Raw genomic sequence first — 25,359 nt, 5'->3', positions numbered from 1 at the left:
AATATAGGGACTGCGAGATCCATGGATAGCTTTCCAGTCCCCATCCAGCTCTTTCTCCATTCACCATTGAGGAAACAAAAAAACTATGATGTAAACATACTGAACATGTTATTCTCAGAGATCATTTTTTAAAAAAGCACATTCAGCACATAGTTAAAGCCCATGACTTCATCAAAGAATTATGGGAACTGTAGTTTTCTCCTTTTTGGAAACAACACCCTGAAACCATCCACTTACATGGAATGCTAAGTGACCTGCTATTTTTGAAAATGCAGCTATGATAATGCTGCTGGTGCCACCAGGCATTACAGTACTTTAACTCTCTGCTCAGATTTTGGCTGTCAGAAACTCCTAGCTCAAAGACTTAGCCCTTCAGTAAAATCCTCAGTTTTCTGAAGACCAAGAGAGACTCTGAAAATATGGAAAATAATACCGTCTTTCTGGCTGTCCTTGCAAAATAAAATCAATGCCAGCTATGGCCAGTGGGCTCTAACAAAGTAAGGCTACATACAAACTGTACATTTAAAGCACATTACTTTCGCCGAAGAATCGTGGGAACCGGGCTTTACCCATAACAGAGTTAAAATTCCAAACACCCTTATCAAACCACCATTCCCATGATTCTTTGGGGGGAAGTCATGTGATTTAAATGTGTACTGAATATGCTTTAAATGTATGGTGTGGGTCTGTCTGATGTCCCTTACTTAATTTGACATCGCATTCACCAGTAGCAGGCGCTATTAACAGAAAAATATGGCCTCATTACTTGTACATTTTCATTGCTGCAATAGCATTATATTGGGAAAATACCAGTGACACTACCATCAACTGACATTCAAACTTTATCAGCTTCTGGCGCTGACATGTGAATGAATTATGTGTATTATTTTGCATGCTCGCATCTTAACCTTGAATATTCATACAGGTAGGTGAACTATTTGACACTCACACCCACACCCCATTATTTACTATTCACAATACTAAACTAGCCTTACAAATAATCATTTTCTATTGTTCCAGTGCCCTTTCATAAGAACACAGGTTTAGGCTGCAACATCTTCCATTATTATCTTTTTTGTTTGTTTGTTTCACAGCAGCAGCAGCATCACTCCTAGTATTCTATTGTTGCAGCAGCTATACAATCAACTGTATATAAGAACATAAGAGCCAAACAGAAGACTACAAGCAGGAGTCTGCTTGTGGTCCAGGTAATTGGATTTCAGAACACACTGCATACCAGTTGCTGGTATGTAATAATGTACTGGAGAAGTAGAGCGAGATTAGACAAGCAAGCAATACCTGAAATGGGGCAGCTAGATTCCTTGCAGTATCAGTTCATTGCACATTTCAGTATCATGCCTCAAAATATGAAATCATTGCACAGGACAGGGCCATTTATTTACTTTTTGAGAAATCATGACTCTCTTTCACCTTCTTGATAGGCTACCAATACTGAAGCTTGAAGCTTGGATCATCAGAGTTAGAAGAGACCATGACAATCATCTAGTCCACGCATAGGCAAACTCCGGCCCTCCAGATGTTTGGGACTACAATTCCCATCATCCCTAGCTAACAGGACCAGTGGTTAGGGATGATGGGAATTGTAGTCCCAAACATCTGGAGGGCTGGAGTTTGCCTATGCCTGATCTAGTCCAACCCCCTGCAATGCAGGAATATTTCACCCAAGGTAGAACAACCTTGAGATTAAGAGTCCCATGCTCTACCAACTGAACTATGCCTCAGGGTATATCAATCAGAAAAGCAGCAAAACTGAAAAACAAAATAAGGGGGGCGGGAATCAATCTGCAGAACTTCATATGTGCACCTGCAAAATATCCTACCCAGAATCAGCCACCACTAAAGCTTCCCGGAAGGACTTTATCACACAGTGAAAAATCATTAGGCCAGGCAAGCTTTCCTGAATAAGGCATTCCAGATTGTTGGCATCATGATTTTCTTGGACCTGTTCAGCACATCTCAGTCAGTGGCATAAAATGCAACAGAACCTCATATATTGATAGGATACAAAGCACAGAACATGGGGGTGGGGTGACCTGCACAAAATGGGTCCCTGCTTCTGTGGCCCATTCTGTCTGGTCTGGGATGGCAATGGTCTTATTTAGAGGTTGTTACCGGGAAAACATTTAGTTTTGGAAAAGATGTACTATTTTATGCTGTTTTTATTTTTGTATTCTCTAAACTGCTGAGCCTCTTGGGCTTGCCAATTGGAAGGCTGGCAGTTCAAATCCCTGCAACGGAGTGAGCTCCTGTTGCTCTGTCTCAGCTTCTGCCAACCTAGCAGTTTGAAAGCATGCCAGTGCAAGTAGATAAATAGATAGCACTGTGGTGAGAAGGTAAACAGAATTTCTGTGCGCTCTGGCACTCGTCATGGTGTCCCATTGCACCAGAAGCAATTTAGTTATGCTGGCCACAGGATAACTGTCTGTGGACAAACACCAGCTCCCTCGGCCTGAAATCGAGATGAGTGTGGCAACTCCTTAGTCGCCTTTGACTTAACTGTCCAGGGTTCCTTTACCTTTACCTTTTACTGAGACAGACTAAGGGTCTGGCTCAATATAAGGCAGCTTCTGATGTTTCTTTAAAGGGTATCAGATTGTGTATGACAAAACTGGTTGGAATTACTGAGGCATTACTGATGAGCTCTGCTGGTTCAAACTCATGCTGGAAGTTGCTCACCATTTAAATATTTTATGGGGTTAACATTAAAAACAATTGAAGTTTGGAAGGATCACTGGTGATGTTTAGTAATATGGTGTAGATGCACCTCTAAATAAAAGAATGTTAAAAGCCAATCTTTATTTGGATTTATCTCAGGTTAATTCAGTGGTAGATTGTACAGGCCTGAGATAAGCGCCACACCCCATAGTCGCCTTTGACTGGACTTAACCATCCAGGGGTCCTTTACTTTTTTTTTACCTTTGTAGATTTTATTATGTGCAAAATATTTTAAGAGTTTTGTGGGCGTCAATCAAACTGAATCAATACACATAACACATACATGGATTGTGCCCATTTGCTTCTTGATGATGGAATCCTGGAAAATGACTATAGCACAAAATATCCTCAGTAGTCGGGGCATCTCCTTGAGGTAACCCTTCTCCCTTGCTTCTAATTTAATACTACAGCAAGAAGAAGCTGCCATCTGGTCATAGCTTTAGAACTGCATGATTGTCACCTTGTAAGAACAAACTGTCTGCTATATGTTGTCTGGTGTCCATCATATGACGACAAATGATGATGTTCATAATTAGAACATGAACAATGATGGTCTGCTCTTGATTTACGCTCACAGCATCATTCCCACCCCCCCATCATTCTCAATAGCTCTGAGTACTGAAATGTTTGAACAAGGTGCCAAATTCTGCTCCATATATTCTTCAAACAACAGCTTGACTGGCTGTAACAAGTATGACATGGAAAAATAAAGGTTTTGCTTTACACTACGCTCCCATTCAGCCTACTTCTCTATATTCAAAAAAGAATGCCATTCTCTCTTCACTCCATATACCAAACAAGACACTAAGTAGCTGTAATCAGATCTAATGCTAAATTATGGTTTATCAGCATTCTTAACCTGAGCCTTGGACTCATGTACTTCTCTTCCCAGCTCTTCCTCCAGTCCAGCATCAAGGAGATCAAAACTTTTACTTCTGTTTTAGGCTGGCCACATTTTAGCATGTCAGCTTAATCAAAAATTGCTATAGCAGCTTCATAAGCTACGGTTTGAAGCTAAATATGTCAGAAGGCATTCATTTCCACTCATTCTGTTTCTGCTCTGCTGCAGTTCAGCGTCCAACCAAAACTGTGTTATTTGTCTCACTGCCCACTGTGGCAAAATGTTATATAATTAATTACATAATTATTTATGTTATTGTTATGCTTTTCATCACAATCCAAACATAGCACAATGCAAATTGGGGAAAAACCACCAACATCAATTGTGCATTGTTACATATCACAGTGGGTAGCACTGGGGTCTAAACCACTGAGCCCCTTGGGCTTGTCAACTGGAAGGTTGGCGGTTCAAATCCTTGCGATGGGGTGAGCTCTCGTTGCTCTGTCCCAGCTTCTGCCTAGCAGTTTGAAAGCATACCAGAGCAAGTAGATAATAGGTACCGCTGTGGTGGGAAGGTAAATGCTGTTTCCGTGCGCTGCTCTGGTTCACCAAAAGTGGCTTAGTCATGCTGGCCACATGACCCAGAAAGCTTTCTGTGGACAAATGCTAGCTCCCTCGGCCTGAAAAGTGAGATAAGCGCCACACCCCATAGTCGCCTTTGACTGGATTTAACCATCCAGGAGTCCTTTACCCACACCGTACAAATCATTTGCAAACAACACTGATAGTATTTGCTGGATTGATTTTCATTCTGGCATGGGGCAAATAAGCAAACATCATTTGCTCCTACTTCCGTTTTTGGAAGAATTCTCCAATGTCCCTATTTGAAGCTGACATGTTTCGATGCACCACACTTCAAATTAACCAGAGACTTCCTGGTTTGGACAACACAAGAAGTTTGTGATTAATCTAAAAAGCGAGAGCTTTCAGAGTTCTTCCCATGACACTTGAGGAGGAAGAAAAAGCATGAGAGCCCAAGACTTCATGGGACTCATTCTCTGAACAAGGCTATTCTCTAGGTGACTTTAACTGGAAATTTATATTTTCCTGCTTTCAAAGAGAGGTGCTTGAAACATTTCCACCCACTCAGAGACCTTTGCTGTTTCTTATACTGTAAGAAGCTTAATTGTGTCTTACACAATGGGGATGGCCCAACGGGTGAGAGACTCTTATGTGAATTGTCTGTTGGTGTTTTCTAAGATTCACCTTCCTTGAGAGCAAACTCCTCACTTCCTCCAACACATTTCTGCTTGTAAGGTCATGAGATACATCTCGTTTCTTCTACATTTCAAACAGGGGGTGGTTTGTTTGTTTTAAATGGTTTAAGTGTACTGATGTTATTATATTTTATAACAATATTTTGTTGATATAGAAGTGAAATGTTTCCTATATATAGGTTCATATTTATAATGATCTGAAGAAGTTGTTAAAAAAATTAATTTACACCTCTGTAAAAATATATGGATTTTTTTTAGCTAAATATAGTTTGATTAAAGGAATTTGCATTTATTAGCAGAGCAATCAGTAGACAAACATGCTGAATGTGCCAAATTTCCTGCTAAAGCAAATCCTGTTTATAAAAGCATCAGTATTAAATATAAAACATATAGGAAGTAGATGGCAATTCTTCACTTAAACTTTAGAAGAATTTACTTATAAACTACCTATTTCCATTTTGGATTAATAGATGAAGAAGTTATCAAAATGAGTTTCCTTTATTTGGGGAGCAAAACTAAGCCCTTACATCTCATGTCATTGTGCTGGCCACACAGTCCTCACATCCTACTACAAAGGAATTAAATTAATCTTGAAACTATCCATCCAAACCCAATTATCTTTGCTTTATGAAAATTTGGCAGCATATCATCTGCATAACAGAGTTTTACACAGAAAATCCATTATATAGAAAGAAATCATAGGGTTTTTTTGCCTGCTGCCTGAAAATGAAAAAATGAACCCCCGTTTTAGTTTAATCCTAAAGTTTTTTAATCTTTCTTCATTTTAAAAAGACTGCAATTATTTTTTTTTAAGACAGCTTTTCTGAATGTATAAAGTCACAGTATATATTTGAACTTACAATTAAGTACATGGTTTTTATGAGGTGTTCCTGCATGTAAGCTTACTCACACCGCACCAACATTCTAGAATTTCTCAGATATATTAGTCTGTTATGTCTGTAAGGCTATGGACCCTGAATAGCTCTATTAGCTACTCCACTAGTGAAAAATAAAAGAGTTGCAACCCAGGTATTATGAAACCAGCTCACTCTAACCTTAATTAAGGTAGAGATGGATGCTATAATGCATTCAATTTTAGAAGCAAGTCTCTTTAAGATCATTTGAGTGTGTTAAATTAAGAAGTAGATAAAAAAGACAAGATTTCAATGTGCACCTCTGTTTCTGAATTCATTGCATCTTCTAAAGAAAATTGAAATGGTTTTATTATTTTCTGTGGGATGCTGTGGCTGGTTTTTATTTTAAAAAGACAATGCCACATTCAAGACAAATTACAGTACAGTCCAATGGAGTGTGCAGTGTGTGTGTGTGTAGTTACACTCACAAAAACCTCTTACTTAATATCTAAAAATCCCACCAATTACCTGACACGCTGGGAAAGGGGTAGTCCAACCCACCATTTTCCTTCCTGGAAGACTGATCACAAAAATATTATCTTTGTTTTACAAAGTCTGCCATTGAGGGAACCGTGCACGCAGCATTCCGTTGTGCATTTCTTTTTTGGGGATATGGTTTCCAATCCAAGTTTCGGCAGTGTTCCTAAGATGGAGTGAGCCAATGGTGCCTTCCTGGGGAAACCACCTGTGGATATTATTATGAAACTTCAAAAAGCAATGTGTTTTGTTTTCTAAGTATTATTACTTAGCTCATACTCATGGCAGTAAATCTACACCAGGCTTCCTCAACCTCGGCCCTCAGGGATGCTGGGAATTGTCGTCTCAAAACATCTGGAGGGCTGAGATTGAGGAAGCCTGCTCTACACCGTCCATGATACATAAAAACGTAAAAAGAACCTGCTGGATCAGGCCAATTGCCCATCAGTTCCAGCTTCCTGTTCTCACAGTAACCAACCAGATGTCTATCGGAAGCCCAAAAGCAGGAATACAACAGGTCTCTGAGCAACTGGCATTCAGAGGCATACTGTCTCCAACAGTCGGCAGTGAAACTGCATGAAAGTGTCACCTGATGGCATGAACACCCGCACACGTCTCAACTCTCTGAGCCAGCACATTTTACATCTTTGTTTGCTAAGTGGCTTTTGATACTTTTGTAGCAAGAACTAGAGAAAAACGCCATCTTTGGCAAACTCTGGTTTCTTACAAGTTTCAGCCTGCAAGTGATCTCTGAAGGGGAGCCTTTGAGCTTCTCATAATAGGATACAGTTCCTCAAAGCCTTTGGCCAATATTATAAAGTTGTTGTGGGTCTAGTTGTAGTGCTGCCCACCCTGATACGCCTGTTCTACATCAAGTCAAAATGCTGGGCAGGAATGGGAGGGCTGAGAGTCTAACAGAGGAGGTAGAGAGAAGGGGACAAGGAAGAAGGTTAAGTAGAGGAAGATTTAGGATGGAGTAAGGGCAAAAGGGAATGGAGAAAGACAAAGGTTTTGGGGTTGAAAATCAGGAGGGAGGGATGTTTGGAACAAGGACTGGGCAGTGTGGAGGAGATGGAGAGAGCATGGAAAGAGAAAAGCAGGAAAGGCCCACCCATCTGATCTATGGCACAGGGCAACTTCTTTGGTTATGCTAATGAAGGTGCCCAGCGAAAGCCATGCATAGTTCAGCAAGAGATTCCTCTATCAACTTTTAACCCTTACGCAGGATTCAGGGCACCATGCAAACCGATCACCCAAACTCACAACAATACACACACCTAACTAATGCAGGGACACTGAATGAGATACAGAGAAATATACAACCCAGAATTATACTGGCAAAGGAAATGTATGCTACTGACACATCCTTACTATGAAACAAGGCGACTGGCAAGTGGTGGCCTATTTCTTTCTTCTTTATAGGTGGCACAAGCTAATGCATGCTGCAAATTGAAACATCAAATGCCCCACCCCTTGAAAACAAATTTCTGCTTCAAGGGGCATGAGTGGTATAGAAGAAGAAATGGCTGGCCATCAAATAGACATTTCTTAGTACAACGTGCTGGGCTGGCAGGTGGCGCCAAGCTTCCTGCCTTCCCAGCCACTGCACAGCTGATAGGTGCCTTTAAGTACTTTTGCCTGGCTCTACTCAGCAGCTGACTATGACAGTGAATCACTTTCCACTCTCACAGGTTCAGCAGCAGGATAGACAGCAGTTGATGGGTGGCAGCAGCAGGAGGCATCCATCAGACATCCAGCAAAGTGCAGAAAAGATTTGGGGCATTGTCCCCTCTGGCTTATGCCCCTGGTGCCGCACTTTATGCTGAATAATGAAGCAAGATTAGTTTCACAGTGCAGAGGGCCTGCAGTATTGTTGTTTTATATAGACCAGAAAATACCCTACAATTACTGGATTTTTGCACAGGTTTTTCTCAGTTGGTTTAGCTAGAATGAGCCTTGAAGCACACAAGACAGGGACTGAAATTGTTATACACAAAAGATCTAAAATTAGATTCTAGCCCATCGTAAAATGTCTCAAACTATTATGCCAGTACTTGATCAAACTCTTGCAGAAAGAGACCTTAAACTTTAGTTTTGAAAAGTACTGTACTTCTGAATTTTATGCTTCAGCTAAAAAAGAGCGTATCCATGCAGAATTTTATAGTGCAATGCCCAACAGAGTCAAGGATTCAAGACTACTTTCAAATTCATATTAAAAATTTTGGCAGACCAGAAAAGTAGACTGAAAGGTCTGCAATACTACAGTTCTGCAGACATATTAAAACTATCTCACTGATCCTCAGTTGCATACTACAAACTGATCAACATCCTTAACTGTGTACTAGCCATAATTCAATATAGTTGATGGCCAGATTACTAGTGAAATATCCCTTTAAAATAATTTGAAACCCACTGATATATTAGTTCTCGTGCTGTTCCGATTTGTGAAGCAAGAGATGTCCCAAATACATTTCAGTTACTGCTTTGATGGAGAAAATGTATTTAAAAGTCCACTTCAATAAGTTAAATGTCTAGTTGTTGAACAAGTTTTAAAAATGGTAGCTATTAAAACAATGCGAAAAGTACCTTCAAAGATTATTGGCCAGGATCAAAACAGCCCAGTGTACAAGTAGAAGACACTTTATGGAAAACACACCCTTCCATCTGCATTACACACCATTCTAAAGAGTACTCTTATCTTCAGAAGTGGGTCTGGGGTTTCTTTGTGGGGAGGGTAATGGAGACTGCAACAGTAAGTCAGCAGGAAAAGCCACCATGCTTTTCAAATGCATGGTCATTTGAATCCCAACCAAGCACTTTGCCACAGGGAATCTAAACAGTGCACTAACTCCCAAAATAGCACAATATGGCTCAGATGTGGAACAAAATCACAAACATTTCCAATTAAATTCGGGATAGTATTTATTCAGCACACACCACAACTTATCCTCCATGGAAATCAAGTAGCTCCTCAAGGACACCATCCAAAAAGCACCATTGCTGAGTTTTTAGATGGAAAGAACACATCGGAGTAATGCGCTGCAGCTGTGAAACAGAACGATGAAATCAAGTCCACAGGGACAATGAAACTAAGTTAATGATTACAACAATTTAAAAAGTGACCATGGATGCAATTTCACTGCCTGAATCAAATATTTAGATGAGATATGCTCAGTTCACTAACTATCAAAGCTCAGTCTGAGAATGTTCTGTAAACAATGGCATCTTGCATTCAGAGTGTTTTGATTAGGTACTTAGTACTCAAAGATCATTTTCTAGAGAGGTCTGGGGACAGAATATAGATGTAGTTAGATTTTTGGCTTTTACGCAGTTTCTTAATTTGCTCTTGTAATTGTCAAAGGTGCTTGGTGACTAAGCATGCTTAGTGAAGATTCAAAGAAGAAAGTGATGTACCAAGAGATGCCAAGGCTAATCCCACCCCCCACCCTATCTGTTTTTGCACTTTACAGCACTATGGGGTATAGAATCCCACCCCCACCACCCCAATCTTTTCACATGAACACAAAAAAACTGAAGCAAGTGCATTATAGGGAAAATATGTATTTCACCTTACAGCTTGTAGACATTAAAATGATGTACTAATATTTTATGCAAACGCTTTGTAAAGGAATGCAACAGATTTTACAGCATTAGGTTGATTTTCAAAGCATAGTACTCTTACTAAAAGGTGAAGCAAACTGATATTTTATCAGAGTTTTGCAATACAGCACTTAGCTGAAGCAACTAAGGCCAAGCTACACATCATGTTAAATTTGTAGTTTGGTTCTTCACATTTATTTTTTTAAAAAAGCATTGTGGACTTGGAGGGGGCAGAAATGGGACTGTGTGTGTGTGAAAGAGGTAAACTCCCCACCCCACTATGGTACAGATATCCCTCTGTAAACCCAAGTGGATGCTTTGCAGAATGGATTTCAATGGGACCACAGCTTAGAGATAAAAAGCTAAAATCTCCCCCTATCCCAGCCACCGCCAAATGTCATTCTCTCTATCCTGATTGGGATTGCTATCTAATATTTCTTATAATAAATAACATACCTGGTAGGTTAGGGTAGGGTAGGTTAGGGTAGGGTAGGGTAGGGTAGGACAGGACCTAAGTGCAATCCTTTCTTTTTGTTTTATTCCGGACTGAGAACTAGCTTAACAGATCTTCCATACCCAGTGCAGCAAAGGATGTACCATTCATGTGAAAATTACTAAATGGGAATAATGTGCCATAATTTTATCTCTCATTCATATATATATATATATATATATATATATATATATATATATATATATATTACAAAATACTATAAACTTCAAAAGCAGATTAAAACATAAATCTGAGGCCTGCTATCTGGGCTGCATTCTTTACAGTTGTTCACTTTAATAGCCACAGTTTAAGAACTGTAATTATTTCTCCCTATATTAGCCTTTACATATAAATTCCATTGAGATTAACTTGCAGCATTAAAAGCATAATTGGGTAAGGTCACAGATGTCATAGTAGTCTCCAGGTCTGGTTTACTGATGAGCTTCCACCTCATAAGATGTTCATTAGAGTACATTTAAGCAGCAGCAACAGCTTCATCTTAGTACATCTTCACTTATCTTTTTGGCCAACACATCATGGCTTGTTGAAAAAAGGCTGTTCATCATTAAAGCCATTAGAGCTAGTTAAATCTGAGAGCTATTATATGCTGCATACAATGTTCTGAATGGTAACTCTCAACTTTTCTGAAGTGTCTGTATAGTTCAACATCCAATTTCTCTGTGAATAGTTGCTCTGCAACCCATAATAGGCTTATCGCCATGCGGGCCTTAGCTGGAGCCAAGCCAGACCTAAAGTTACATTTACCACTGAACCTCACAGATGACAGCTCCTTCATCCCATCTGCCTGCATTTGCCAAGTCTGTTATGTACACGCAACTCCCCATTTGCACGTGTTTGAGTGCCATGCAACTGCTGATGCAAACCCTGTTTTCGGCTATGGAAGGGGGTGGGACAGGCTGATGCACGTGGTGCCTCAGAACACAACCCCTGCATAAATGAGGAACTTCAGTTGTCTGTACCTGTAAAGCTACATAGGCATTCTAGAGATTTATCATACTATCATAGAATTGGTTAGCAGAGAGGTTGTCACCAAGGTGACTCTTTTAACTTCTTTATCTGTTACTAGGGCTGGAACATGAAATGATCCATATAGGTAAGAATCTTGGACTCATAAAGCATCTTGTATCTAATTAAATTGAGTATTGCCTTCCTGTCGTTATTATACCTGAAAGAATAAACTATGCCCATTTCCTGTGTTTGCCTTATGTGATAAACTAAGGTAAATTTTGGAATCGCTGTAAGATAAAGTATATTAGGGTTGCCATACGTCCAAAATTTCCTGGATATAGCCAGGATTAGGCTGTTGGAAACAGTGTCTGGGTGGAAATTGCTGTAATGTCTGGGGAAATGGCAACTTATGTCAAAAGTGTAGATTTTGGTGAATTTCCTTGAACCCCAAATTGCTGAACAACAACTTTGAGCAAAAGAAAAAAAAAACTTATGGCAACCCTATAAAATATGTATGGTAATATTGTGAATCTTTGGTATTCCTTCCTGATACCTGCACTCTGGACTTGAGCTTTAGCTGGCATAAGCAGAGAGCTGCAGCTCAGTGACAGAGCGCATGCTTTGGATGCTTAAGACCTCAGATTCAATCATAGTTTCTCTAGGCAGGACTGGAAGTCTAAAACTTTAAAGAACCACTACCAGAAACGGTAGCGAATGCTTAGCTAAATGGTCAATGGTCTAATTCGGGATAAGTCAGCTACCAATGCACCTACATAGAATGCAAGAAACAATACCAAAATGCATACACTATTTTAAAACCAGGAGGGTTGGATCATAGGGCTTCGAAAATAATGGCTATTAATCCAGCTGAAGCGGGACAGCTTTAGGAGAAATAAAATATGATGTCTCACCCACCCAACCCCAGTAGATATGGAGTATTTCCAGGCAGGTCAAATCTTTAGAGGTTATCTTCTCTTCCTCAATTCTGGACTTTCAGTATAATAATTTTTGAACAAATTGTGGGTCTTGAAGACTTGTTTACTGTTTTTCCTTACAAACAGAACTGCAAACTGTTCTTTTGTGAAATCTGTCGCTAGGCAACTTACATTTCAAGCTCCTTTAGAGATGTTATTACAAATGAAGGAGCTCTTGCTGGTGGAGCTTTGAGGCAGGAAATGCATCATGTTTGATGCTTGTGTACAGTATTTTGAAATTATTATTCAAAACATATTTTATTTTCACAAGCTCCCACAAATTATTTGCTTTAGGAGACCTACTTGCAGCATTTGCGGGGGGGGGGGGGGTGGAGAGAAGTGCGGATCAACATTATCAGTAAGTTATTCACCTATTAACAAACCCTGTAGAAGAGACATTCCTGCTGCAGGGCGATTATCACCAATTCTCCACAGGCTGCATCTCCTGTGCTTTTCAGGTAGCAAGTAGTCAAGAGGGAAATTGGTGCTAGACTACCCTGTGTACAAGTAAAAGTGCTTCTGATCATTCTAGTAGATATTCAGATCCAAGCCTATGGATCTTACTTTCTTTACAATAAATTATCCCAATATAATTGATGACTATAGGTTTTTCATTATCACCTCATGGTCTATAACACTAATGTTAAGAAGAACATTGCAAAAAGAAAACACCACATCAGAAACACATCTTATTGCGAGTTTATCATAAGAATCGCAAACATGAACAAATATGACTAATACAATATAAGCTGGAAATTGGGTATTTTAGCCTGGCAAAGAGAAGACTGAAAGGTGGTATGATAGCTATCTTCAAATGTCTGAAGGACTGTCACACAGAAGGCAGAGCATGCTTGCTTTCTGATGCACTAAAGGATAGGACACAAACCAAATGGATTCAAATTACAAGAAAGCAGAATAAAAAGAAAGCCCTCCCTGCAAAATAACAACAGAACTTCCACTTGAATATACAGAGAGGATGCTGCAGCAATTAATGCATTAGTTAGGATCCAATGAACTGCACAACTTCAATTTCCTATAGGCAGCAGCAGCAGCCGTGGCATATGTCAAAACGCTCTTTGGCAAGTTTAAAAAGTGGATTGTGATCTGGAATTGTGCCACCTCTTCAAATAAACAAAAATAAAATAAAATAATAGCTTTGCTGGGCCTTAAATAGTCCTTCAGATCTTAGCCATTGGATCTACAAACATACTACAGTAATTAATGCTTTGTAACAAATAATACCATAATTTAGCACTTAAAGTTATCATCAGATGGTTTAACTTCCCAGCTTTCCTCCACCTACTGTTTCAGAGAGAAATTAAAAGCTGTCTGTCACCTGTGCCCTAATCACTGTGGATCATTTTTAAAAGAAAAATAAAAAAGTAAGATTTGCAACACATTTGATTAATTTAGTTTGCTATCACATTGTGCAAGATGCATAACAACCCAATACAATGGTTTGACTTCAAACAGTGGCTTGCATAGTCATGCATACCATCACCACTACATATGCACATCTCCACTAGCATGCCTTGTAGAACACTTGACAGGCTATAAAGGCTATCATAAGACAGGACAGGCACTACTTCATCCTGATGAGAAAATCTGGAAAATCACTTCAGAAGATACAATCATCAGAATGGATATAAAATTTTGATTACCTAAGAACAGGATAATGAAACCAAATCAGTTGAAGAGAGCATGCAAAGGAACCTACTAAGCAGAGCATGGAAAAATGAAAACTTCACATTGCCTATGTCAAAGCTTCTATCAGGGAAATTTACTGGGGCGTGGATGTGTCAAGTAGCACTTCTGCCATTAGCAGGGGTGAGCTTGCTCTAACCCTCCATGACCTGAAAGAGACTCTGATAGGAATTTCCCACAGGGAAGGGGCAAGGTCACCGGAGGCAAGGTAACCTATTGCAGGGGGGTTGGCCAATTTAGAGTCCCTGCCAAGAAGAGTAGACAATACAGTGGTACCTCGGGTTAAGTACTTAATTCTTTCTGGAGGTCCGTTCTTAACCTGAAACTGTTCTTAAGCTGAAGCACCACTTTAGCTAATGGGGCCTCCTGCTGCCGCCACGCGCCGTCAGAACACGATTTCTGTTCTTATCCTGAAGCAAAGTTCTTAACCTGAAGCATATATAACCTGAAGCGTATGTAACCCGAGGTACCACTGTACTGTTCTAAATGGTGAATGGTCCGACTTTCTGTATATTTAATAAGTGTTTAATATATGCCATGAGTTTGTCCCCTCCACATATAACGCAGTAATGGACTGTACTCTCTGAACAAACAAACAAAAAGTGCATGGTTTTGTGTGTTTTGCGGGGAGGGGAAACCTGCACCCTTCACCTGAAACATAACTGCATTCTATAGCAGTTTGTTTCTACCACAGCTCATTTCCAGTACTGGAGCTAGAGTGGGGGGAGGGTAACTGCTTAAGGCAACCGAGCAAGGAAAGGTCGGTCAATACACTCCATTCTGTGTAAGAGTAAGGCCTTTGTACATATGACTGATGCAAATACACGCTTAACATATATGACTGCCCCACATGCTCTAGTTTTCCCATTCCCTTATAGTTTCCCATTCAAACAGCTGGCCAATATGTTGTGGTGTTTGCTTCCCCATACTGTACCATTGGCCAGATTTTAATTCTTTATTGAAAGGCTTTAAAAATCTGCCTTCCAGGGAACACATTATCATCAGCACTCTAAAACCCAATGTTGTGAACGCTTTTCATTAACTAGGGTTTTCAGTAACTACAAATCACAAATTTAACCCACTGAGTGAATATTGCTTCATAGGAGAAAGGAAGAGTGGGTGAGAATAATCTTGGGGATTTAATGTGCTTTATAGCAATGTAGGTATCTGAAATGTATGAGTTTGAACTCTGGCAATAGCTCGGGGAAGACAGGCAAGTGTATGTGTACACACTAAACACACACACACACACACACACACACACATCATTTTGCTTCTCAGCATATCTTACATTTGAGCTTAAGCTACAACCCCCTTCCTTTAAAAGTTTCATTTTCTACTTTTTGGTTTTCTCTTCCTGTAAATAATGAATGCTTTCTGTCTGGTTCTAGACAGAAGTAATGCATGGATAGGCAAATAATAGCTGGTAAATAATATGTTGTTCAAGTCTTTATAAAACATCTCATTCTGGCTTTGCGGACATGTCTACAGAAGAAGGAAATCAAAGACCTCAAACCGAAAGTTACTGAACACAAACACACACACATATGTAAGAATATATGACACCGAATAGCTTCCAGCCAACTCTAGTTGTATCTCTCTCTGTGTGTGTTTGAGCTGTCAGAGTTATATGTGGCCCACAGAGGATAACACCATAAACTTAAGAGTCCAATGTCAATACTAAGGCAAAAATCAATGCAAAGGAATTGTAAATGAATTCCCACAACTGAGTGATGTGTGTACTAAACTAAGGGCTTTTTTTTGGAGGGGGGGACAACACTATGGTTATGGTGTACGGATATATCTTGCAGCCCTCTTGATGACAGATAATAAAATAAGCTGTGTATTTCATTATTCCCTGACATTGCTAAGACTACTTTGCTCCTTTGAAGTATATCTTACCTTTCTTGGTAATAGGCTTGTGCAATACAAAGAGCGGGAAAACATTGAGACACATTGTATACAGGATGATGCATGCAGCAGAGCTAATGGCATTTCCTTGTATAAGAAGTATAACTGACATAACAGAAAAGTAGGTATGTTGATGGATAATGGTGGATAACAACAACGCCAAGGAAAAAACAAAATAGAGAACTAATTTAAGATTACTTTGCTGTTTGAATTACATGATTTTCTCAGTAATGGGTGTATGCAAGACTATAAGCAGGGGGGGAAACAGGCAAGAGATCCTCTCCAGTATGATCCACATGACAGCACTAATAGCACCTTCTTGTATAAGAGATATAAGCAACAGAAGAGGCAGAACATAACTTGAAGGTAAGCAACAGCTCATCCTGTGCAGTTCTCTCTATATCACCTTTTGTTTGTGGTTTCAAAACAGCTTAGTCACCGCTTACCTGCATGGGTGTCTTGCAATAGCAACTAAGCACAATTAATTACTGATCAGAGTGTTTTAATGTTCATTGTTGGTTTACAGTCTATATGGATAATATATAATACATACTAGTGTTCAAAGCCACCTTGGGAAGTTTTATCCTAAAAGGTGGACTTTCAATGCATTTAACAAAAAAAGAATTGAAAGTTATTCATTTGCTTATTTCTCAGTCAGACCCACACACTGGTACCTGTTAAATCTTTTCAGACAAAAATGTTAAAAGCAACAGAGGCACAATGAAGGCATCTTGTGTATAAAGTAACACCTATGGGTTCCATAGAAGTAGAAGCATGAGTCTCGCACTGAGACTTTTTAAAAAAACACTTCCTTCACCCCCCAAACATCAGAATGTGGGCTGTGTAATCAAGTTAATGCTTGATTCATAACTTCATGTGACACCTATGTGAAAGAATGCATGCCATATTGACTCCCACCCCCCAATCCTCCATTATAATATTTCTGATTGAAAAGGAACCCTGGTTTTAATTCAGCAGTGTTTGCGTGGCAAGGCCCCCAGACCAGCCCCTTGTTAAAATAAATTCACACGGACACAGAATATTTAGTCTAAGGTTATTGGCGAATTTTAGGCCACAACTTTATTGAATTACAGAAATGTGAGCGCTATTGGCTTAGGCATTGGCAAAGGACTATATTGGACTCCTGCCCCCTTTACAGGAAGTCAGTAAGGGTAAACCACCCAAAGAGGAAGCCACATCGGGGGAACCTGCCTGTAGCTCTCCTCAGTGTCTCCAGAGGCCTGGCATATCCCTAGCCCCTCAAGCAGACTTCAGATAGGATCCAGGCCCTGGATTCCTTTAATGGAATACCCTTGGTCAATGGAGGGGCAGGCGAAGGCTGACCTCCCCTTCCCCACAAATCAATGAGCCAATGCCTAACCGCCAAACCTTACTAAGTTGTGACGATTGCTAAGAGGTAGGAGAAAACCAAGTGGCCCGTGCCAATTTGCCAAACGGAAAAATTCCTACCTGGCCCGTGACCCAAGACAGGCGACCAACCAACGTCCAAAGCAAGGCCAGAGAACATATAAAATTACAGGGCGAGTGGGCGGGTGTTCAGCAGCGCAAAGCAGGTGCATGGCCCACATCGCACTGCTGCTTTTAAACCCCCGACAATCTCCCCGCTCAAAATGATTGGCCAATAGGCCTAGGGTGATCATGATGCCACCCTGGCATGAAAGCGCTACTCTGCCCACACCAGGGTGGAGCGAGGAACAGGGCTGGGGGCCTGCCTGCAACCAGGACCATTCTAAGGATGATCCCACTTGTGCCACTGTACACATAATATAAAGCTATGGTTAACTGCTAAAAGGAAAGGGTTGTTGCTAGACTACAACCCCCTTCATCCCCAGTCATTGACCATGTTGGCTGGGGCTGATTGGAGTTGGGCGTTCAACAATACTTGGAGAGCAATCACTGCAGTAAGTAAAGAGAAAATAATTAGAAAGTGAGGCAAAGAAAGTATTTGCAAAACTGGTTATTTGTGCTTGTATTTACTGTTTGTTTTCACTAATTTTTATACTTACTCCTGTTTTTCTAGAAAAAGATGAGCCAGAACTGAGTTTCAGTGAGTTCCGACTGAAAAACCCCCCTGCTCCTGATGCTTTTACATCCCCCCATCTTTGCTTCTTTGATTACTGTGTTTCCTGTGAAGGAGGAAACCTACTTACAATCTGCATAACAGTGATTGTCACAAGAAAGAAAAAGTTATCACAACCGGCATACTGAACATCTTTATTTCTCAATGCTAGGAGAACCACATGTTTTCAATGCAAGAAAAAAAATTAATGCAGGAGCATTACTGTAACAATTAAAAATTACATTTGATGATTTATGCAATAGAGATTAATTTAGTGTTGCAAATTCACAAATTTATATGCAACGTGGCAATTAAATTCATTATTAAAATAATCACATAAAGATTTAAAATATTCCCTTTTGATTACGATAAATTTACTTGGACGAGATGAGATTGCCATCAGATTGACTCATTCATATGCTTACAATAAAAAGATATATTAAAAACGAGTGGGTGGGAGAGAAAAAATCCACAGAAGCCAAAATGATGCCGTTCATGTGATATAAAACTCTCGTTCTTGTAGCACAAAGACAGCGAGCCAATGAGGTCTGAACTTTCTGTGATATGAGCAAAGTCTGTCAGCTGTGGTCTGGAGAACAAGTGATAATGTTGAGCTGTCTAAAAGAGAAGACCAGTTCTGAAGTTTCTGAAAGATGGATATTCTCTACTGGGCTGCACAATGTCATTTTGTCTAATTATGCCTGACATCTTATCCCATATACAGTAAACTTCCATAGAAGAAAGGTATAACAGCTTACTTCTCAACAGAGAGAGGAAATAACAGAAGGCAAAGAAGTACTATTCAATTTCCAGCTAAACTAATTTTACCAATAAATAATATAAAATGATCATTGTGAGAAGACATAGTTATTCCTTTTCTTATGAGAATAGGATTTAAAATAAAAAAAACAATTCAAACCCTGTTTCCTATCCAAATATATATGTCCAATTTAGGACCAATTAAAAAGAGAGACAAATTGTGACACTCTTCCAAGTTGCCCAGATCCCTCCATCAGGCAGGTTTTGGAGAACAAATAAATAAATAATTCCCCAAATTCTTCTTGGATCTAATATTGTTTTGTAAGATTACTCTAGTTCTTTCTGGTGCTACTAGCAACATGTTGAATGGCAGGATATGAATCTCTAAACAAAAACAAAAATAACTACTTTTATTTCATAATTACTAGTTTGTGAGTGTTAATATGCCCATAGAAAATACATGATATATATATATTCCTATCCAATGAAAAATGACCTTAATAAGTCACATGATCTTATGAGACATCTGAAATATTCAGATAATCAAGGCAATTTAAGAAGAGAAATCTGTATGATTCAACTTTATTATATTTCTCCTGTTTGCATGTACACCACAGTTGTCACTTCTTAAATTTGTCACAACTTAAAAATAAGATTTGTCCAATGACAGTCTGCAAGGGAAGGCCCACATAATATTGAATGGTCAGCCAAGATAGTCCTGCCACTTACGTAAATGGCAAGTAATTCCTTTTAATCAACTATCAAAAGAGCTCTATCCAATAATACTAAAAGCAAATCTATGTTTTAACAGGTTGAAGGCACAAAAATCCCAACAACTCATCGTTCTGTGCACTCCTGCATACCGGGGACCAATTTGTGTTGAGGAGCTACAACACAGAGGGAGACCCAATCTTCCCTTGAATCTTGCAATACCTCATCTGCTTTCATGAGGCCTTGCAAGATCAGAGGGAGAGGGGTGAAGCAAAAGCCACTTGAAAGCCTTTGCCATATGCCAAAATCAGACTTTCCCTCATCCAGCTTCCTCACCCCATGCCCCCTCAGTTTAGGCTTTAAGAGGCTTCTGGTTTTTAGGGCCAGAAAGAAATTTTACTCTCAATGACTTATTGGTCGTGGTTGTGAGGTTTTTGTCTTTCAGTGAAAAGCAGGCTAACTCTTCATCAAACATTCTGGGACGGGTTTTGTTTGAACAGGACACTGGAGGTTCAAAGTGGAAAACAGATCCATGCCACAGAGCCATGCCAACTCTGCCTACCTTGCTGTTTTAACCCACACACGTCTTTTGGTCTTATGCCTCCCTGACCTTTGTATCTAGAGCACCTTAATGTACCTGTCCTACCAATACCCAAAGGAATTGCCATTTACATAAGAATGGTGTCAGGGAACTGGAGCCAGAGAAGGGGGAGGGAATGGGAACTTAGCAGGAGAAAGTTCCGTTAATAAGCAGCTGCTCTTCATCGGACGGGGAAGATGACGAAGGGCTGTCAGGAGGTAATGAATCTGAGAGGAAGGAGGCACTTCCAGGGCCAAGTACCTCTCGTCAGAGAGGAAGGAGGGGGGCCGGGCTTCAGAGGTGGTTATGCTGGCCAAAAACGAAAGCAAAGCCACTCGGGACAACTGACCGGCCATGAACAAGTCGAACTTTGAACTGCTCTGTAAATAGCTTCAAAGAGGCAATAAACCTTTGTAAATATGGCTGGATTCCCGGACTCTTATCTTCACTAGCACTCACAACTCATTGCTGACAAATGGCAATCCTGTAATTAATTGTTCATGTCTATCTACTTTGAAGATGTCATGTAGGATCATGAATGCAGTTGCCTACCTAGACTCCAAATGAAACCAACATTCATTTGAAAACACTAACATAAAAGTAGTATCTAGAGATGAGAAACGTCCCCTTGGACTCACTTCAGAGTGGTGACTCATTCCCTATTATTATTATTGTTCATCCTTAATTTGAAAACATGCCACAAACCCATCAATTCACAACACCAAGGGCAGTGATAAGCTTCTTGCCTACATACTAGTGATTAGAACTAACTGGGCTTCATGATTTCAGCTCTATTGTTCACAGATCCGTGGGCTAATATAGCAGAGGCATGCCTGTGTTGAATACTACCATAAGCATACTTAAGTTTTCTCAACAGTCTGTAGCTGAATAATACTAATCAAATTCATGATCAAACTACTCATTGTAAACTGCTTCATAATTTTATATTTAAATACCAAGGGCAAGGGGAGCAGTGAAAGAGTGCTACCATACCATTGTCATTAAAGTCAACATTCAGTTTGCTATGATTTTATTAAAGCATACAGCACATTTAAAAAAGCTCTTTGCCCATTCTCTAATCTCCTCATGCTTCTTTTCTATGACAGAGAGAGAACGCAATTGCAAAGACTAACTAGAATAAGAAATATATTCAAAAATTGGCTTTCTTAAAATTAATTTTATCAATTTATTCTGTGACAAGAAATTGCCAATCTGAATTCTTTTTATGGTCTCCATTACATATTAGCTCTTGCCAAAGAAGGTGAAAAAGCAGACAGGTCAGAATGTACATGAGGTCAGAACGAAAAGGAAAATTCATGTCAATATGGCAATCTGCTGTGTTAAAAATAATTGCACTAAGTTTTATGGTAGCATTAAAAGTTCAATACTAGGTACTACTGAGAAAACCAAGGGGACAATTACTTAATTTAATTCTTTTACCAAATTAAAATTCATACATCTACATCAAACTGTCTCAGATTCTGGAAAGCTTCTATGGCCATCAACTATAGTTCATATTTAATCCACAGGAAGCTAGGATTCAGCTATATTTAAGTGTGTTTTAAGTTCAATATACAATGTGACACTAGATGGAGATGGTGAACCTTACGGAAAATTCAACGCATTTTTAAAAACACTTTTTTAAAAAAGCACTTTCAGAACAGTGTTTATATGTGTGTAGATTCCACCCGAGTTTGCTCACTGCAATTAAACACATTAATACACATATAGTGTTTTGAAGAGCAAGAAAATGTTGTGGATGAGAAGTGAGGAAGAAAGGTAATAATTCCTTTTCGCAGAGATCCTGTGCTGGACCACTCATTTCTCTCCAATCTGTGCTTTTGATATGCTCCACTCTTTTTACTATTGTTCTTAAATCTAGAAGCTAGTAAACAATGTTCATACCTCAGTTATTTATTCTTCAGATTCTGCATATTTCTCCTGCTTTCCTGGAAGTGCCCTGTCTTATATTTGATTGCAATTGAGCAAATTTCTAGGTACTGCGGAATAAAGCTGTTTGTAGCTGAATGAAGCTGGGAACAAAACTACTCTCAGTTGCCTTGCACCAGGGCACATATTATCACAGCAATACACCTCAAAGCTCATTATTTCCATGTTATCATTGAACAAGGACTGGAAACATATTTGAGATGGATGTTCCTCATCATTAGGTGCCTGTCTGAGGTGGGGAACTTCAGGACTCCCTATCTAGCTCTTCGGACTGCCTCCAGATGACAAACCTCTGACAGGCCCTGCTCCACCCCCTCCCAGCCTGCTTTTGCATTTCGCTTTGCTCAAGGAGCTGTGACCAAGCCTCTTGCATACCAGTCTGACTTCTGCATGGCTGGAATGTAGCCTTTCGTACAATGGTAAGAGTCACATGACTTCTCTGCCTAATTTTGCACCCACCACCGCCACTGACATGTAACCCCAGATTACCCAGAAGGGAATTTTTCCCTCAGACTGAGGAAGGTTCCCCACCCTTGATTCAGCCCATTGTCCCAAAAGCTGATCATCCGGTGCTCAAAAATTTGCAGCTGAACATGTGAACCAATATGAAATTATTATCATTTCTATAAGGGTTTGATGTACGGTGTCTATTTTACACACACCAGCAAGTGCTTCAGGTTATAGCTCTGCTTGCAGATATGCACATGAGAGTTACATGAGTTTTAAAACAGGCATCATAGCATCCACTTTGGCAAAAGTGACAAGACATGAGCCTTGCATCCCATGTTTGGAACCACAGAGGTGGGTAGGGATTATCTAAGCAGGTACACATAGCCACTGCATTGAGAAGTACCCAGAACACCTTAGCTATTGAGTAGCTAAATCAGCAAGTACCGCAACCCCCAGGGCTGGCCCATCCATGAGGCAAGCTGAAGCAACTGCCTCAGACAGCAGGATCCACAGAGGCAGCAGATCCGGCTTCTATGGAATGCAGTGCCCACTGCAGAGTTGGACGCAACAGCTGTGATGCATTCCTTGGAGACCTGATTGGAGCCCTACCCCCAATGCTGCCTCTAATGTGGCCTCTTGGCCAATAGGAGGCACTGCTTTTGTCTTCCCACTTGTGTTCCTGGTGTAGATTTTCACAGACCGCTTCTTCCCTGGTGGGGAGGCCTGCACCATTTTGTGGTGTGCCTGAGGTGCAAAAAGTCTTGGGCCTGCCCTGCCAACCCCCATTCCTGCAGCCAGACCAGTCAAGAATTGTGGACCCCAATTGTAAAGCATTACAAATAACCTTATATTATTTGTACCAAAAGAGAAAGAGAGAGAGAGAAAGAGATTTGGCAAAAGTAGGAAGGTAAAGAAGATTCACACATTCATTAAAATTTCAGCAAGTAGAAACCCTCAGATATATTTCATACATATAAAACTGCAATTAATCAATGCTTAAAAGGCAACTAAAAATCCAAAAACTCACGTTTTACTCTTAGGTGGTGACAGCTATATTTCCTTCTTTGTACAAGAGTTTCCTATGAGGAAAAGACGTTGTATCCTGGGTTGCTAATTCTTTATTTTATCACCTTCGTATATGTGAACTACTAAAAAGACTTCTGCTTGCTTCTTAGAGCCCCGTCTTCATAGCATATCTCCTGTCACTTGACAGCAGCAAACACATTTAGAGCAAACCAACAAAGGATAGTGCCTGTGAAAAGAAGAATCCATTTCAGCCAAAAAGCAACAGGATAAAGGAAACCTCAATGCATAAGATGAGATTGCTCTACTAATGCAAGATTTTAAGCAGCGTATCAGCTGGTGATTGCTTCAAGTCAGGAAGATGCCTAATTTGGGCCAGTACTATAACCATAGTTGTCTTGCAATATTCTTTACATGGGGCTGGGGAGTGGAGGGGGGGAGTGGTGCAGGCTAGTTTCTCTCACACAAAGAAAAGAATAGGTACCTGCACATTTTGCCTCCTATTTCAGATTCTACAATTGCAGCAGACTAATTCCCACCCCCACCCCACCCCCACCTCTCAAAGTTGGGAATCGGGAGGTTTTGGTTCATTTAGGAGATACACCTCCAATAGATATCCACAGTCTTCCTTTGCACATCACACAATTTTCATACATCACTCAGATGTGGTAATTACACCACACTATAAAATATTGGACAGTCTTCTGTCTCTCTCTGTATGTCCAAAAATTGGAGTTTTAAACAAGACAGCTGAAAGAATTTTCTGACTCCATCCAGATACAACTAAGTCCTGTGCTACTTTGTGGCTATATTTATTTATTTATTTTATTTGTATGCATTGCATTTGCCCTTTTTGGGTGTGTGGGTGTGGGTGTGTAATGGCCAGCTAAACTAAACAATATACTGGCACCATCCACAGAAGCATCCAATTTTGGTACTAGTACTAGTATTCTCTGGGGTCTATTACATCCCTAAATGCATGCAATTCTTCATTTTTTAAAATAAAAAAATGCCATTCTTGTGAAGAACATTCCCAGGCTTTCTGTTAACAAGTACATGTGTATAAAACAGTGTAATCAGAGCATTCGCATTACCTAGGATGGTCCACATAGTTAAGTGTTAGGAAAGTTGTATTGCAAATGTGAGATAAGTGGAAACAAAATGGATTGTGATTACACACAACCTTCAGAGGTCTTACAGATATAGCAGTGGCAAAAAAGAAAGTCTAAAGCTATTTTAAAAATGCTTTTAAAACTATAAAAATGTTTTTAAAACTAATTCCTAGCTACATTGCCATTGAAATAACCTTCTTCCAAGTACTGTGGCACCATTCCATAAATATGACCAAGAAAGGCAAAGGTGAACAAGAATAAATATTACAGTTACATCATAGTGTAAAAGAAAGAAAGAAAGAAAGAGGCTATACAAGGAAGAAAGTAGTATCTATTATTTTACTGTTGTTAGCCGCTCTGAGCCCGGCTTTGGCTGCGGAAGGGCGGGATATAAATAAATTATTATTATTATTATTATTATTATTATTATTATTATTATTATTATTATTAGAAAAAGAGTAATCATTGAATTTATCTCCTAACACAGATGAGTTGCTGGACTGCCCTTTCCAAGTGGTCCTCTAACAAGAAAACAAAAAAAGTGAGGGCAACAAGATGCAAAGAAGAATTTCTTAAAATCACTGCTGCTCTCAAATTATGAGACAAAACAGATGTTTGAAAACTTCCACATTTGCAGAGAAATGTTTAAAATTGTGTAAACCGTTGGGGTGGGGAGTGACCAACAAGGTTAAAGAACTATATTGAAAACTTCTCCCAGAGTTCAGAACATGGAACTTTATAAGTGCAACGCTACTCTTGAAAGCTCCTCCCAGTGCCCATGACATCTCTAAGTCTCCT

General features: G+C 39.8%; 1 protein-coding gene across 9 annotated transcripts in view; it reads right to left on the bottom strand.

The window, feature by feature from the left end:
- Positions 1-25,359, bottom strand: part of PCDH15 (protocadherin related 15) — a 628,220-nt gene that overhangs the window by 537,324 nt on the left and 65,537 nt on the right. For 6 of the 9 annotated variants that reach the window (XM_053388594.1, XM_053388604.1, XM_053388605.1 and 3 more), the window contains exon 2: positions 23,454-23,678. The exons of the other annotated variants lie outside the window; for them this stretch is intronic. The gene's annotated coding sequence lies outside the window, so the exon portion shown is untranslated. The remainder of the gene's footprint in view (positions 1-23,453; positions 23,679-25,359) is intronic. 9 annotated transcript variants of the gene reach the window in all.

The sequence above is a fragment of the Podarcis raffonei genome, chromosome 5 (genome assembly GCF_027172205.1).
Source record: "Podarcis raffonei isolate rPodRaf1 chromosome 5, rPodRaf1.pri, whole genome shotgun sequence".
NCBI classification, from domain to species: Eukaryota; Metazoa; Chordata; class Lepidosauria; order Squamata; family Lacertidae; genus Podarcis; species Podarcis raffonei.
This window is presented reverse-complemented; position numbering and strand designations above follow the sequence as displayed.